General features: G+C 44.4%; 1 long non-coding RNA gene across 1 annotated transcript in view; it reads left to right on the plus strand.

Annotated features, from left to right (window-relative positions):
• LOC148139811 (uncharacterized) overlaps positions 1-15,185 on the plus strand; it is a 28,204-nt gene extending 13,019 nt beyond the window's left edge. Inside the window, exons 3-6 of the long non-coding RNA XR_015753371.1 lie at positions 2,968-3,050; positions 6,147-6,233; positions 9,954-10,058; positions 15,026-15,185. This is a non-coding gene — a long non-coding RNA (uncharacterized LOC148139811). The remainder of the gene's footprint in view (positions 1-2,967; positions 3,051-6,146; positions 6,234-9,953; positions 10,059-15,025) is intronic.
• Positions 15,186-15,569: the final 384 nt, after the last annotated feature.

Raw genomic sequence — 15,569 nt, forward strand, 5'->3', positions numbered from 1 at the left:
CTGAGGAAGCTAGATCTTGACAAAGTGGTATTTTCCTTCCATTTCTGACTCTCAAATTCTGCACCATTTTCATTCCCTCTAATCCATTTTGCACTCCCTGAAACATCAACTGTGTTTCTCCTTCCACAGATACCAGTGATTAATGCCAAAGCCCTGTTGCCTGTGGAGAGGGTGATGTTTGACTTTCTTGTACAGCTGCAGTTTGTGTGGTGAAGGTGCTCCCACAATGTGGTTGGGTAAGAGACATTACAGAGTATTCATTACAGCAACAGTAAAGATCTGAAGATAATGTCCAAATCAACAACAGTTTGTAGTTTTATTGTCCTGCTTATAATTTCACAAAAATACTATTGAGAACTTTAGACATAAGGCCAGAGATGGAGATATTAGGTCAGGTGACCAAAAGCATTGCCAAAAAGCAGGTTTTGAGGGATGTCTTAAAGGTGGAAAGCAGACCTGAGAGGTTTTGGCTGCGAATTTCAGACCATGCTGCTTCAGCAACTGTAGAAACAGCCACACAGGTGAAGTAATGAATTAACAAATGGTTGGGAGTCTCGAAAAAAATGGATTGTCGAGGTCTCAAAGTGTGTGTGGTGCAGGGAGCTAGGGATTATCACAACCAGGAATTAAATCAAGTGTGAGAATTTTAAATTGAGGGATATTGGCCAGGTGCTGGCAGGTGAGACTAGATTGGGTTGGGGTATCTGGTCGGCATGGACGGGTTGGACCGAGGGTTTCTTTCCTTGCTGACATCCCTCTGGCTGTATGCTGTTGATTATAATTAGGAGCCTTTTGATGAATCAACAAGCAGAGATTCAGACTTTCTTGAGATTACAGGGAGGTTGAATGTGCGAAGCTAGCCCTGAGTGTGTTTGGAAAATGAAGTCTGGAGATAACACAAGGTGAATGAAAGTATATGAGCTGAGACAAGGGTGGAATCAGCTAGAAATAGTGGTCTTGGAGTGGGACTGAGTTATCACACTCACCTCACCTCTGGGATTCAGCTGGTTGCCAGATTGTGAATCAGGGCGGTAACACAATCGGGAACTGAGTTGCCCTGGTGGTGCCTAAAATGAGTGTCACTCAGCTGACTGTTGCTGAGCAGCTGCTGCTTGGTAGCCCTGTTGATGACATCTTTCATCACTTTACTGCTGATCGAGTGTGGACTGATAGATGGAAATTGCCTGGGTTGGATTGCCCTGTGTTTTTGTGTTGAACATCCCCGGGCAATGTTCCACATTGTCGGTAGATGCCAGTGCTGGAGCAGTATGTGGCTTGTTGGGTGGCAAGTTCTGGAGCACAAGCCATCAGTATTATTGCCAGAATATTGGCAGGGCCCGTAGCCTTTGCACTACTTAACCATTTCTTGATGTTATTCAAACTCAACTGAACTGGCTTAAAACTCGCTTCTGTGATGTTAGAGACCACTGGAGAAGGCTGAGATGGATCATCCCACTTTGCACTTCTGGCTGAAGATTGCTGCAAATGCTGTCATCTTATCTGGTGCATGGGTGTGTGAGGCTCCTCCATCAGTAAAGGTGGGGATATCTGTGATGCTTCCTGCAGTGAGTTGTTTAATTGTCCATCACCGTTCACAACTGGGTGTGGCAGAACAGCAGAGCTCCGATCTGTTCCATTGGATGTAGGATCACTTGGCTCTGTTGCTTGCTGCTGCTGCTGTTTGATATGCTGGTAGTTCTGTTTGATAGCTTCACCAGGTTGGCACTTCATTTTTAAGTCTGCCTGGTGCTGCTCATGGCATGCCCTCCTTTACTGTCCATTGTGATGGGTGAGTGCGGGATGTACAAACCCATGAGATTACAGATTGTGCTGGAGTACAGTTCTGTTGCTGTTGATGTCCCACAGTGCCTCAGAGATACCCAGTTTGAGATCCTACATCTCTTCGAAGTCTGTCCCATTTAGAACGGTGATAATGGAGGTTTTTCTCAACTTTAACTTTTCTCAACTTTGTCTCCAAAAGGAATGTTTGATGGTCGCTCATACTGATACTGTCATGGCCAGATGTATCTGCAGCTGGTCAATTCATAACAATGAGATCAAGTATGTTTTACACTCTTGTTGGTTCCCTCATTCCCGCTGCAGTCTCAGTTGAGCAGCTATATCCTTTAGGACCTGGCCAGCTCAGTCAGTAATTCTGTTGCAGAGTTAGTCTCAATTGTGGACATTGAAATCCTGTACCCAGAGTACGTTTGACACCATTTTATTGCCTCAGTGCTTCCTCCAAATGTTGTTGAACGTGAAGGAGAAGTGATTCATCAGCCAGTACAGTACATGGTAATCAGCAGGAGCCATGAGACTTCCTGGTCTCCGGAGCCAATGCTGTGTACTCCCAGGGCAAATCCTCCCTGTCTGTACACCACTGTGCCACCACCTCTGCCTGGTCTGTCCTGCCGGTGGGACAGGACATATCCAGAGATTTCAGGAGAAAGTGAAGACTGCAGATGCTGGAGATCAGAGTCAAGAGTCTGGTGCTGGAAAAGCACAGCAGGTCAGGCTGATGAAGGGCTTAGGCTCGAAACGCCGATTTACCTGCTCCTCGGATACTGCCTGATTTTATGCTTTTCCAGCACCACACTCTCGATATCTAGGGATGGTGATGGTGGTGTCTGGTCATTGTTTGTAAGGGATGATTCTGTGAGTATGACTGTCAGGCTGTTCCTTGACTAGTCTGTGAGACAGCTCTCCACATTTTGGCACCAAAAGCCATATGTTAGTGAGGAGGACGTTGCACCATCGAGAGGGCTGATTCTGTGGTTGTAATTTCTGGTGCCTTGTTAGTTGCCAACTGGTCCATCCAGTTTCATTCCTGTGTTGAGACTTTGCAGTGATTAGTACAGTGAGTAGCTGGCTGGGCCGCTGTCAAGTTGGCAGGATTTTTTTCACCATTGACAATGGTTCCATGGAGATCAGAAGATTCCTAATACGTTATTTTTTTCTTGAATTCAGATTCCACCATCTGCCAAAATGGAATTCGAACAAGGACTTCAGTCATTTGTTTTAATATTCTGGATAAAAGCTAAATACATCAGGTTTGTTCACTGATTTTAAATATCACTAACCCTGGTTTTGTTTCTTTGTAAAACACTGTCCATCATCCTGTCTCCTCCATCCTCCCCTCCAACAACGAGTGAGGAGCAATGGAGTTTCTCTGTCACTAAGACTGAGATAATCCAATCAGCTGCCTCTGCTGCTTCTCTCCCTCCCACTAGCCCACTGAGCCAAACTGCCTCACATGGTGTTCCTGGTTTTTGTCCTAAACTTACATCTTTCTCCAGTCTCTTGTCAAGCCTTATCAGAGCTCACCTTGACCCTTTACCCTAATCTCGCTAAACTCACTTTCCAACTCTCTTTCCACCGCTGCCGCCTCATTCTCCCCCCCCCCCCCCCTCGCCAATTTATAGATATTGTTCCTTGTTTTGTCTGTTGGTCTTTTTTGGTTATGTCCTTCTCTCCCATTCTGTGAAAAACTAATATTTGACCTCACCGTTGTTGGAAAATCCTGCTCCATCTCCACTCTCCCTTTCCTTTCTGAATTCCTTGCATTTGAAGTCCCTCAACGACCTATCCTTGGTCTCTCCTCTATCTCACGTACATAGTGCCAGGAGGTGATATCATCCAAAAACACTGTTAGGTTTGACATGTACACTGACGATGCCCAGCTCTCCCTCCCCATCATCCCTCTCCATTACTCCACTGTTACTCAGTTATCAAACTGCTTATCACATTCCCACTACTCGATTAGCTGCAATTTCCTCCAATGAAACATTGTCACGGTTAAACCCATTGCCTTACCTTTACCTTTCTGCTGAGCCCCTCCCTCCCACTGGGAACTCTCTGAGGCAGAACAACACTCTTCACAATATTGCTGTTATATCTGACCCCAAGGTGACCTTCTTATCAGACATCCACACAATCAGAACACCAGGAATTCCAATCTCTTAAAAGTTGCTTTTCTCCACCTCACCCCAGCTCCATTGCTACTGAAACCCCTTACCTGCGTCTGTGTCACCTTAAACTTGAATCCAAAACAGAACCCTTGATTCCGTGACTCAGAATCTGGTTTCAGACTCCCCTCTCAGTATTTACCCTCAGACACATCCTCTCAGTATTTATCCTGTCAAACCCCTTAAGAATCCCATCTGTCTCAATGAGATCACCTCTCTTTCTCCAAAATCCAGTGAGTAGAGTCCCAACCTTTTCAGCCTTCATTTAAAAGATAATCCCTCCAAACCAGGGATCATCTTATTGAATCTTCCCTGAAATGCCTCCAATAAAGTGACACATTTCCTTATCTAAAGGGACCAAAACTGCTCTCATTACTGCAGATATGGTGGTCTCACCAGCACTTCCACACGTTACTCTCAGGTATATACTCCAAACTCTAGTACTGAAAACTTTTGAAACAAAACATTCAATTCCTCTTCCTGATTCCCTGTTGTAACTGTGTGGTAGCTTTCTGTGTTTCCTGAACAATTACCCTTGGTCCCTTTGTGGTGCAGCTTTCTACAGTGTCCACCATTTAAATAGCACTTTGTTCTTTTATTATCTCCTCCAAACTGAGCAACTTCCCACTTTTCCAAGTTACGCCCCATCTGGCAACTTGTTGCCCCCTTCTCCTGTGCATCTCTCTCTTTTCATAATCCTCTTAGACCTTTACAGTTATGCCTTTTCTAGGAGATATCCCCCCTTCCCATTCTTCCAAATATTTACTGGGAGCACTGGGCAGTGGGAAGCAGGCAGAGTTGCTATCTTTTTAGGGATACGCTTTGGAGTGATTGAGAGGATCTTCCTACCCATTGGTCAGGATGGAGACAACTTGCCCATCGTTAGGCATTAGCCTTTCACACCCATGTCTTATTGATGAGGCAGAGCGGCAGCACGGAATGAAAGAAAAGAAAGTAATTCTTGTTCCCCATATCTCACTGACACTTGGATCATTTTCTCCAATGTGTCAAAGAACTGCTGTGTTCAGTCACATGGGATCTCAAGGTGGAATCTCCTAGCAACCCACAGATTTCCCCCTGAGTTGACTGCTGATGTCCTCGAGGGTAATATGTACAGTCATCCTGGGCCACGAGGAGGGGATGGTGTGAGCTTCTAACTTGAACTGATAGTGACGGATTTTATAAACTTGTATTACAGGATATTACAGGTGGACATTCAGATGGTAATCTCAGTAAATATTCTGCTAAACTCTGATTGAATTACTCAGTATATCAGGATGTGGATATTCACATTGTGTGTGAGAGTATTGTGTTCCAGATCAATCCCATTTGCTGCTTAACAATTCTCCTTTGAATCATCGCATTCTCTCAAAAGGTCTCCCCAAACCTTCAATGTGTCATGTAATCCTTTTATGATGATGTGCTGAGTGTAAGGTTTATTATTCGAATGTGTAATTTTTGTATAAGGATGTCTCAGAGAGGGAGCAGAATATTCTTAAAGGGGAGAATAACCATTTTGAGGGGAGGCTGTTGTTTATTGGTATCAATGACATAGGAATAGAAGAGTTCACATTGTTGGATCATTGGAGTCTCTTGTGGGGTAGAATTGACCTCCATCAGAAGGATGGATTGTACTGGTACTGGAGAGAGTGTGAGGGAAGAGCTAAGTCTGACGCTGGTACAGTTCAGACATCAAACAGTCAAGGCAGGCAAGGGCAAGGCACAGAATGAGCAGTTACACTGCATTTATTTCAATGCAGGAGGCCCGATAGGTCGGGCAGAGGAGCTCAGGGTATGGTTTTGAACATCACACTGGGATATTATAGCAATTACAGAGGCATGACTTAATGATGGATAGGACCAGCAGCTTAATGTTCCAGTGTATAGATGCTGTAGCAAAGATAGAAAGGGGGCAACAGAGCAGGGGGAGAGGTATTTTTGATTAGGGATAACATTACAGCTGGGCTTCAAGAGGGTATTCCTGGGAGTACATCCAGGCAGGTTATACAGGTGGAACTGAGAAATAAGAAAGGGATGATCTCCTTATTGGGATGGTACTATTGACCCCCCTTCCCCAATAGTCAGCAGGGAGTTGAGAAGCAAATTTACTAAGAGATGACTTCTCTGTAAGAATAGTATGGTTGTGTACAAGACTTGACCTTCTTTGTTATTCATTCACAGGACGAGGGTGTCACTGGCTGGGCCCAAAGGGCAGTAAAGAGTCAACCACATTGCTGTGGGTCTGGAGTCACATGTAGGCCAGACCAGGTAAGGATGGCAGATTCCTTCCCTGAAGGATATTAGCGAACCTGATGAGGTTTTTTTTCCGCAATAATCAACAATGATTCATGGTCTTTAATAGATTCTTAATTCCAAATTTTTATTGAATTCACATTCCACTGTCTGCCGTGACGGGATCCAGACCCTGGGCCCCAGAACGTTATCTGGGTGTCTGGATTATCCATCTAGTGATAATCTCACTAGGCCATTTGGCAGGGTGAGTGACTGAGGTATCCGTGGGGCAGCACATTAGTACCAAAGATCCCATGGTCTCTGCGGAAGATAGAAAGGGCTGGGGAGGGAGATATATCCCTGGTGGTGGGGTCTGACTGTAGGTAGCGGACATAGCAGAGGTTAATGGAGATTAGTAGGTGGCAGGTGAGGACCGGGGGCTTATATTCTTTTTGTGGTTGGAGGGGTGGGGGGAAGGCGGAGGTACAGGAAGTGGAGGATATGCGTTGGAGTGCATTGTTGATCAAGTGGGAGGGAAATGCGGTCCTTGAAAGAGGAAACCTTTCTGGGATGTCCTGGAGTGGAATTGCTTCTCCTGGGAACAGATATGGCAGAGGCGGAGGAATTGGGAGTACAGGATCACGTTTTTACAGGAATATACTCGAGGGTAATCAGGAGAGCAAAAAGGGGACTTGAACTATCTCTAGGAAATAGTTTAAGGAGAATCCAATGAGGTTCTACACATACCTTAAGGATAAAATAATAACCAGACAGAGAATAGTACCTCTTAAAGATCAACAAGGCCATCTATGGAACAACAGGAGGTGGGAGAAATACTGTGCTATTGTATTCTAGAGAGTTTGGAGAAATAAATAGTGATAACTTGTGTGTATATTACAGAGGATGTCTTAAACAGTAGCAAGGTGGATAAATCCCTGGAACCTGATCAGGTGTATCCCAGAAATTTGTGGAAAGCTAAGAAGGTGATGGCAGTGCCCCTCCCTGAAGTATTTATATCATTGTTTGTGACAGGTGAGGTGCTGGAAGATGGGTGGCCATTATTTAAAAAAGGTGGTAAGGAAAGGCCAGGAAACAAGAGAACAGTCAGCCTAACGTCAGTGGTAGGTAAGTTGTTGGAAGGGATTCTGAGGGACAGGATTTACATGTATTTGGAAAGACGAGGATTCATTAGGGATAGTTAACATGGCTTTGTGTGTGGGAAATTCTCTCTCTCTAACTTGATTGAGTTTTTTTGAAGATGTGACAAAGATGACTGATGAAGGTAGACTGTGGACGTTGTCTATATGGACACTGAATGATGTTCCACAAAGCAGACTGGTTAGCAAGGTTAGATAACATGAAATGTTGGGAGAACCAGCCATTTGGATACAAAACTGGCTTGAAGGTAGGAGGCAGAGGGTGGTGATGGAGGGTTGCTTTGCGGACTGGAGGCCTGTGAGCAGCATTGTCCTGCAGGAATGGATATTGGGTCCTTAAATAAATGACTTGGATGTGAATATATGAGATATGGTCAGTGGGTTTACAGAAGACACCAAAATTGGAGGTGTAGTGGACAATGAAGAAGTTTAGTTCAGAATGCAACAGGATCTTGATCAGATGGGCCATTGGAGCGAGGAATGGCAGACTGGGTTCAATTTAGATAAATGCGAGCTGTTGTATTTTGGAAAGGCAACTCAGGGCAGGACTTGTACACTTAATGGTAAAGTCCTTGGGAATGTTGCTGAACATAGAGACCATGGAGTGCAGGTTCATTGTTCCTTGAAAGTAGAGTCACAGGTAGGCAGACTAGTGAAGGTGGTGTTTGGTATGCTTATATTTATTGGTCAAAGTATTGAGTACAGAAGCTGGGACGTCAAATTGTGGTTGGACAGGATATTGATTAAGCCATTTCAGGAATTATGTTTTAAGTTCGAAATTCCCTGTTCTGGAAAGGATGTTGTGAATCTTGAAAGAGTTCAGACAAGATTTACAAAGACTTTGCTAGGGTTGGAGGATTTGGGCTACAGGGAGAGGCTGAATAGGCCAGGGTTAATTTCCCTGGAGAGTCAAAGACTGAGAGGTGACTTCATGGAGATTTATAAAATGATGAAGGGCATGAATAAGGTGAGCAGCCAGGGTCTTTTCCCCCCAGTTAGGTGGATTCAAAATAAGATCACATGGGCTTAAGTTGAGAGGGCAAAGATTAAAAACAGATCTAAGGGGCAAAGTTTTCAAGCTGTGTGTGGTGTATGTGTGGAATGAGCTGCCAGGTGAAGTAGTGGAGGCTGATACAATTACAACATTTGAAAGGCATCCGATTGGGTACATGAATAGGAAGGGTTTCCAATGATACAGACCAATAGCTGGCAAATGGGGCTCCATTTGTTGAGGATTCCTAGTTGGCATGGACAAATTGGACCAAAGGTCTGTTTCTGTGCTGTACATCTCTATGACACTAATAAATGAAAATAAGATGTGTTCCTCTTTTGTGGAGAGCTAGCAGAAGCACAGATAATTGTCCTTGGAGCTGAGAAGGTTAAGCAGTGATTTTAACCAGGTGCAAATTTGTTTCTAGGATATCTAATCTGCAGAGAGAGTGGAAATGTTAACAATGTCACAATTTTAGTAACTATTTTCAGGTAATTGGCAAATAATGTGAATATGTGAACATTATTGTATTCAGTAAGTTCTGAGTATCTGGAACAGTCTGAAAGGCAGCTGGACACAGACTCAGCAGTTATTCATAAACAGATTTGGAATTTTACTTTTTAAGGGAAGATTTGGGGGGGCTATGGGCAAATGGGAAGGGAATTGGGACAGATTTGCAGCATCTCCACAGGGAGAGGGTACATCCCAAATGGGCTGAATAGCCCCAGCCCCTGTGCTCTGTGATACTGCCCCGTTGACTGTGAATGTTGTAGCTCATCCCAGGGCAGAGAGAGGGAGGATCCCACCACTCACCTCACAATGGGCCCCGATGATTGATGTCAGCGCAGGCCAATAGGGGGCAGAGGGCAGTACTGGAGGACCAGGTCGTACCAGTTTGTCCTCCAACCAATCAGAGTGAATGAGGGCATCCTCAAGGCTGGAACTAAAGAAAGGCACATATCGCAAAGATTTGAGAAACTGGAGGACATGAGATAGGGAGTGTTCTGTGGCTAGTGAGGAATTATATAAATAAGGAAGAGTTGTGAGGCTGGATGAGGCGACAGTGATCGGAAGAGTTGAGGATGGAGGAATTTAGAGTTAGTGAGGATTAGAGTCATAATGTTATACAGCAAGGAAACAGGCCCTGTGGTCCAACCAGTCCATGCCAACCATAATTCCAAACTGAACTAATTGTACCTGCCTCCACTTGGTCCACATCTATCCAAATATTTCCTATTTATGTACTTATCTGAATGTCTGTTAAATATTGTAATTGTATTCACAGCTACCACTTCCTCTGGAAGTTCATTTCACACGTATAAATTTTTTTTTAAAGCCCTCATGTCTTTTCTTAAATCTTTCTAATTTCTTCTCAAAATGAATGCACCCAAGTTTTGAATCCCCCTCTCCCCCGGCTATTCACCTTATCTACACTCTTTCTGATTTTGTAAACCTCCAATAAGGTCACCCTCAACCTTGTGCACGCCAGTGAAAAAAATTCCCAGCCTATCCAGCCTCTCCTTAGAACACAATCCCTCCATTCATGGCAACATGCTGGTAAATCTCTTCTGAACCTGCTCCAATTTAATAATATCCTTCCTATAACAGCACAACCAGAACTGGACAGAGTATTCCAGAAGAGGCCTTTCCAACGTCCTGTACATCCTCAACATAACGTCCCAACTCCTGTACTCAAAGGTCTGAACAATGAAGGTAAGTGTGCTAAGCACCTTTTTAACCACCCTGTCTACATGTGACACAAACTTCAAAGACGTGAACCCCTCGGTTTCTTTGTTCCCATATCACTACTCAACGCCCTACTTTTATTGAGTGTAAGTCCTACCCTCGCTTGTTTTGTTAGGATGTTATATTTTGCATTTATTCCAATCCAAAACATTTTTGAGTATAAAGGCAGTAGGAGTATAATTAAGAGGGAAATCAGGAGGCAAAAAAGGGATGTGAGATAGCTTTGGCGAATAGGGTTAAGGATAATCCAAAGGGCTTTTGTAAATACATGAAGAACAAAAGGCTAACTAGGGAGAAAATAGAGACCCTCAAAGATCAGCAAGGCAGCTGTGGAGCTGCAGGTGATGGGCGAGATAGGAAACAAGTATTTTGTATTAGTGTTTACTGTGAAGAAGTACATGGGAGATATAGAATGTGGGGAAATAAATGGTGACATCTTGAAAAATGTCCATATTACAGAGGAGGAGGAGGTGCTCAATGAGTGGCTAAGGAGCTGGTGCAGGGGAAAAGGATTCACGTTTTTTGGATCGTTGTGTTCTCCTCTGGAGTAGAGTTGACCTGCATAAGAAGGATGGATTGTGCCTGAATTGGAAGGTGTCTAATATCTAGGCAGGGAGACTTGCTGGTGATACTCAGGAGGCATTAAACCAGTGAGGGAGTGGGTGTAAACCCAAGAAGATAGTGAGGAAAGAGATATGTCTGAGGCTGGTACAGTTCAGAAGTCAAAAAGTCAAGGCAGGCAAGGGCAAGGCACAGAATGAAGTCAGACTGAGCAGTTGCACTGCATTTACTTCAATAGAAGAGGCCTGACAGGGAAGGCAGATGAGCTCAGGGTATGGTCTTGAACATGGCACTGGGATATTATAGCAATTACAGAGGCATCACTCAGGGATGGATAGGACTGGCAGCTTAATGTTCCAGGGTATAGATGCTATAGGAAGAATTGAAAGGGGGTCAAGAGAGGAGGGGGTGTGGCATTTTTGATTCGGGATAGCATTATGTTTTTGCTTAGGGAAGATATTCCTGGGAGTATGCCCAGTAAAGTTATATAGGTGGAACTGGGAAATAAGAAAGGGATGATCACCTTATTGGGGTTTTCTGCATGGATTTCGTCCGGGTGCTCTGGTTTTCTCCCACAGTCCAAAGATGTGCAGGTTGGGTGGATTGTCCAGGTTGAATTGCCCACAGTGTTCAGGGATGTGCAGGTTGGCTAGCCCTGGGAAATGCAATGTTACAGGGGGAGTTTAGGAGGCTCTCCAGGTCAGTATCAGTGTGATGGGCTGAATGACCTGCTTCCACACTGTTGGGAGTCTCTGATAATTCTACTAGTTTTAAAATAGTTACAGAAAATAATATACCAGATCTAAACGTTAAGGTTCTGAATTGGACAAAGGCCAATTTTGATGGCACAAGGCAAGAACTTTCATCTGGCCCCTCAAGCCTGCTCTACCATTCAATAAGATCAGGGCTGATCTTCTCATGGCCTCTGCTCCACTTTCTTGATCTCTCACCATAACCCTTAATTCTTTTCCTGTTCACAAATCTACCTTTTGCCTTAAAGGCATTCAAGTTGATAATGTCAAATGCTGCACTCGGCAGGGAATTCCACAGACTCTCAACCCTTTAGCTGAAGAACCTCCTCCTGAACTCAGTCCTAAATCTGCTCCCCCTTATTTTGAGGTAATGCTCTGTAGTTTGACCCGCCCCCAGTGGAAATAACCTCTCTGCTTCTGTCTTATCTACTCCCTTCATAATTTTATTGTTTCCTATCCAACCTCCCATTCTTCTAAATTACAATGACTATAGAACCAGTTTTCTCAATCTCTCCACATACACCAACCCTCAACTCCTGACTCAAACTAGTACCTTCCTCTGTACTCCCTCCAGTGCCAGTACATCCTTCCTGAAGTAAGGAGACCAAACCTGTACACAGTACTCCAGGTGTGGCCTCACCAGCACCCTGTACTGCTGCAGCATAACCATCCCTCTAGCAATGAAGGACAATATTCCCTTTACTGCCTTAATTACCTGCTGCACCTGCAAACCAACTTCCTGTGATTCATGCACAAGGACACCCAGCTCCCTCTGTACAGCAGCATGCTGCATGTTTTCACCATTTCATCATCCTGTTTGCTGTTAGTCCAACCAAAATGGATGACCTCACATATCCCAACATTGAACTCCATCTGCCAGATCCTTACCCACTCACGTAACTGATCTGTATCCCTGTGCAGACTTACAGTGGCCTCTGCACACATTGCTCTACCTCATCTTTGTATCAAATGTGAATTCTGACACCGTACACTTGGTCCTCAACTCCAAAACATTTGTGTAAATTGCAAACAGTTGTAGTGCCAACACTAATCCAAACACCCATTTATCCCCATTCTTTATTTTTTGTTGGCTAACCGATCCTGTATCAATGATAATTAGCCATAATGCCATGCATCTTTACCTTATTCAGCAGCCTTTTATGTGGCAACTTATCGAATGCCTTCTGGAAATCCAGGTACACCACATCCACCGAGTCCGCCTTGTCCAACGCACTCGTTGTATCCTCAAATAATTCCAGTAAATGCGTTAAATGTGACCTGCCTTTCATGAATCCATGCTTTGTCTGCTCAATGAGACAATTTCTACCCAGATATCTCACCACTACTTCCTTGAGAGGTTCAAGCATTTTCTCCACTACAGAAGTTAAGCTAACGGGTCCTTTTTGAAAAATAGTGGCACCACATTTGCAGCTTCCAGTCTGTCAAAACCATCCCAGAATCCAACAAATTTTAGTGGATTATCACGAGGTCTATTTGTTATTTCCCGCCCCCACCCCCCCCCCCTCCACTCTCTTCTCCCTCCCCACCCCCCCACCACCATCCCCTTTAGTCCCTGGGCTGCATTCCATCAGGGCCAGGAGACCCATCTACCTTTAGGCTGTTATCTTTCCCAACACTACCTCTTTACTGAGAATGATTGCTTCTGTATCCTCATCTGCCATTGCCTCCATAGGCCTGCGACAATGAGAGTATATAGGCAGTATGTTCCTGTTAAGGCCAAGGCTGGTAGGTGTAAAGAATGCTGCCTGATGAAAGAAATTGTGGGCCTGGTCAAGAAAATGAAGGAGGCAAATGGCAGGTACAGAGAGCTGTGTTTGTGTGAATCCCTAGAGGAGTATAGGGGCAGTAGGAGTATATTCGAGGTAAACCAGGAGGGCGAAAAGGGGACATGAGATAGCTTTAGGAAATAGGGTTAAGGAGAATCCAAAGTGATTGTACAAATACACTAAGGACAAACGAGTAACCAGGCAGAGAATCGGTACCCGCAAAAATCATCAAGGCTGTCTGTGGAACTGCAGGAGGTGAGAGCGATTCTGTATGAGCGGAGAGGTTTTACAAACAAAATGTGCACATCGGAAATACAAATTTGAACGTCCCAGTCTCGTGTTTTCAGTAAACGGGGAATTGCGTCAGTGTGGCTGCAGGCAGGAGTGCGCGCCGCCATCTTTATTCGGGGCAAGAATTCACTGGACACGTGCGGAGCCGCCAGCTTTGTAGGGAGCAAGGTGCAGCCAGGTGCATGTGCAGCCTTTCTCTGGTACAGAGTCATTGGGCAGGATTTACACAGAGCACATTCAAACTCAGAGAAATGGATGTTTATTTCTGGATTTGTTTCGTCATTCATTTAAATGATTTGGTATCGTAAATGAGTTTGCAGGTCATACAAAATTGGAGGTATTGTGGATAATGAAGAAGGTTACCTCCGATTACAATAAGATATTGATCAGATGGGGTTTAATTTAGATAAATGTGAAGTGCTGCATTTTGGAAAAGGAAATCAGGGCAGGACTTGTACACTGAATGGCAAGGCCCTGGAGACGTTTGCGGAACAAAGAGACCTTGGACTGCAGGTTCATAGTCCTTGCAAGTCAAGTTGCAGGCAAATAGGATGATGAAGAAGGTGTTCAGTATATTTTCCTTTATTGGTTCGAGCATTGAGTATAGGATGTGGGAGGTCATGTTACTGTACAGGACATTTGTAAGGCCACTTTTGGAATAGTGTTTGCAATTCTGGCCTGCCTCCTATCAGAAGGGTGCTGTGAAACTTGAAAGGTTTCAAAAAGACTTACAAGGATGTTGTTAGGGTTGGAGGATTTGAGCTGTAGGGTAAGGCATAAAAGGCTGGGGCTGTTTTCCCTGGAGTGCCATAGGCTGAGTGGTGATGTTATGGAGATTTATACAATCATGAGGGGCATGAATAGAGTAAATGAACAAGGTGTTTTCCCTGGAGTGGTGGTGTCCAGATGTAGAGGGCATTGCTTTAGGGTGAATGGATAAAATTTCAAAGGGGCCTAAAAGACAACTCTTTCATGCAGTGAGTGGAATGAGCTGCCAGAGGAAGTGGTGGAGGCTAGTACAATTAAAACATGTTAACGGCATCTAAATAGACACATGATATGACTAGGAAGCGTTTACAGGGATATGGGCCAAGTCCTGGCAAATGGGAATAGTTCAGGTTTGGATACCTGGTTGGCATGGATGAGTTAGACCGAAGGGTCTGTGTCGGTGCTATACATCTGTATGTCTGTGGGATCATAACAGCTGACACTGTTCTGCTTCATCTCTGGGCTCCCTCATGACCCCTTTGTCGATATCTAGCTTCCTCAATCTAGAACAATGGGTGTAATTTTGGTCTGTATAGTATTTTACTATTACTTTTACAGACATTTTTGTAAGTTAATTTTTCACTGCCGCCCAGCCCCTGACCATGTGCTGCTTATTAACTTTTTTTTTGAAAAATCTTTGACAGTCAAGAATTCTTTTTTCCAATAAGCAAGTGTATTTTCCTTCCATTTGTAACTATCAAATTCTACACCATTTTCATTCCCTCTAATCCGTTTTGCACTCCCTGAAACATCAACTGTGTTTCTCCTTCCACAGATACCAGTGATTAATGCCAAAGCCCTGTTGCCTGTGGAGAGGGTGATGTTTGACTTTCTTGTACAGCTGCAGTTTGTGTGGTGAAGGTGCTCCCACAATGTGGTTGGGTAAGAGACATTACAGAGTATTCATTACAGCAACAGTAAAGATCTGAAGATAATGTCCAAATCAACAACAGTTTGTAGTTTTATTGTCCTGCTTATAATTTCACAAAAATATTATTGAGAACTTTAGACATAAGGCCAGAGAAGGATGATATTAGATTAGATTACTTACGGTGAGGAAACAGGTCCTTCGGCCCAACAAGTCCACACCGCCACGCCGAAGCGCAACCCACCCATACCCCTACACTTACCCCTTACCTAACACTACGGGCAATTTAGCATGGCCAATTCACCTGACCTGCACATCTTTGGACTGTGGGAGGAAACCGGAGCACCTGGAGGAAACCCACACAGACACGGGGAGAATGTGCAAACTCCACACAGTCAGTCACCGTGGGCGGCACGGTGGCACAGTTGTGGGTGGCACGGTGGCACAGTGG

This window comes from Chiloscyllium plagiosum, unplaced genomic scaffold (assembly GCF_037043375.1).
Source record: "Chiloscyllium plagiosum isolate Xiang-an unplaced genomic scaffold, Cpla_swu_hap1 HiC_scaffold_37, whole genome shotgun sequence".
Lineage (NCBI taxonomy): Eukaryota > Metazoa > Chordata > Chondrichthyes > Orectolobiformes > Hemiscylliidae > Chiloscyllium > Chiloscyllium plagiosum.